Raw genomic sequence first — 2,576 nt, 5'->3', positions numbered from 1 at the left:
GGCGCAGCGTGGCTGTCCATCAATTTAGGTAGACTCGCATAATCAAACTTGTTAATTTAACCACGCTGATTCCCCTTGAATTGTGATTGGCTTAGAAAGACAAGGAGGATCTAGTCGTGAGCCTTAGATCACTAATAGCCTGGCTCCCTTGATGCTGCCATTTTTGTTTTGATCACTTTTCCTGAAGGCTGTTTAAATCTTGAAACAGAGTATCGGTGATTGTCTCTATCCAAGGGCTTCATTGTCAAGCTTGTAACCCTGGTTCATTGTTATTGTGTAGAGCAACCACATTGTCACTTTCTGTTTTATTAATAATAACATGCACTAAACCTTGTTCTTTGTCATACATGGGCCAAGTCTGCAATCCAATTAATCAGCAACACAGGCATTTCCTATTGTTTTGTTATGTTTTTCCTATGGGAAAGGTACATGCCAAAATGCCAATACGATTATGAATGAATTGAGTCCATTTGAGTGAATAGCTGTTGTGTGCTTCAATACTGTTCCAGTGCAATCAATTGGTCCTCTACCACCTATTCCTTTGTGCTAATAGCAGAGTTTGCCCTATGAAGCTGCTATCAGGACTGTGCTGATATGATGTGTATGAGTCCACAGTCAGTGAGAGCACCATGGAAGGAGAGTTAAAGAGCTCATGTTTCAGGCAATATCAGCCACTGTCTCCGTTTCATCACGAGAGTTTCATCCATCCAGTAAGATACCGTCGAGTGTAATTCACTCCCACTCGAAGGATGCATCTGATCAGTACCGCACGTTGAACCCTCAGCCATGAGGCCAACCGCACACTTTGTCAGTTATCTGTCCTGTGTCTGTGTCACAAGTGTGTCCAGTCAGTTATCTGTCCTGTGTCTGTGTCACAAGTGTGTCCAGTCAGTTATCTGTTCTGTGTCTGTGTCACAAGTGTGTCCAGTCAGTTATCTGTCCTGTGTCTGTGTCACAAGTGTGTCCAGTCAGTTACATGACTGTGATTTTGTGTGAGCTTCCCACTGGTGCCATTCTCCTCCTACAGATAGCAGCAGCAGCAGCGGCGGCGGCTTCAGGAGAGGCACCACGCATCTCGGGCAGCGCTGGGGAGAGTGACCAACCTCACCGAGGACTGGGCGGCGGTGTGGGGACCATTGGCTGTGGAGAGACCGGGCTGTGCAAGACTTTTTACCCCCCCTTTTTAGCTGCATTATATTGAGACGTTTTAACTGGACTGTGCCTTTTATAGTTTTAGACAAGGCCTTGATTTTACATTTATACTTCTGTCTTATTTGCTGACTGATTTTTAATTAAATTATTCATTGTTAAACTTTGTCTCCTTTTTGGGTAAAAGACTGCTGCTCATCCCTGTGGTACTTCAAACACAAACCAGGAGTCCTAGGCTCCTTTATCCCTCTGGGTGGCGTTGTCACGACAACAGACCTTTAACTTAGAACCGCTCGGTCCACACGTGCATGCGTGCGTGTGTGTGTGTGTGTGCGTGCATGTGTGTGTGCGTGTGAGAGAGTATAAGACAGGTCTGGTTTCAACATCTGCACTCCACCGTGGTCCACACTGTGGAGAGAGAGGAGGGTAAATAAAGTCAGACAGCATCATCTCTTTGATAATGAACACATAACCTTCATAAGCTTCCATAGGAGTGATTTTCCATCTCCTCCATTCAACATGAAACTATATTCCTCAGCTTCTCAGCAGCTCCATTCACACTGACTTTATGAATGAGAGTCAATGTCTGTTGGTACAGACTGGAGTCACATGACCAGACTGAGTCTATACACTAACAGACTCAATGTTCATATGTTGGTACAGACTGGAGTCACATGACCAGACTGAGTCTATACACTAACAGACTCAATGTTCATATGTTGGTACAGACTGGAGTCACATGACCAGACTGAGTCTATACACTAACAGACTCAATGTTCATATGTTGGTACAGACTGGAGTCACATGACCAGACTGAGTCTATACACTAACAGGAGTCATTCCACTCCTGTACATCATGTCTGTAACCATAGCAGCCTTTACTGCAGACCAATATGGCGGCTCCCATCTCCTGTGTTTTCAGTTTACTGGATATCAGTAACCAGAACACAAACAAGCAATAATAACGAGCCTTCACAGAGGTCTGTGCTCTCTGACTGGCTGAACATTATTGATTATTAGCGTCTGTATTTATTGATATTCTGATTGTGAATCCATTAACCCTGAATATGATTTAGTGTGTGATAAACACTGTGATTTATCAGGCTAAATGTTTCAGGGGAAATTGAAATGAAGTCACTCATATCAAACTCCAGACTCAGCACCTTTCAGCCTCACATGTGACTGAATGGAAATGATGATAAATGACGTCACATATAAATGTGTTTAAAATGTGTTTGTTGCTGTCAGACACACTCTGCTTTATTTTAAGTTGATCCTTAATAAAGGTGAATGGGGCAAATAACAGATCAAGAAAAATATTTGTAATAAATGAAGAAAGTTCTTCATGCTTCTTTTGATGATCAGACCTCAAACAAACACAGATTATTAACTAGATGGTGAATCAGAAAACAGATTAAATATGGGGA

The sequence above is a fragment of the Poromitra crassiceps genome (genome assembly GCF_964638095.1).
Source record: "Poromitra crassiceps genome assembly, chromosome: 3".
NCBI classification, from domain to species: domain Eukaryota; kingdom Metazoa; phylum Chordata; class Actinopteri; order Beryciformes; family Melamphaidae; genus Poromitra; species Poromitra crassiceps.
Note: the sequence above shows the minus strand (reverse complement) of the source record.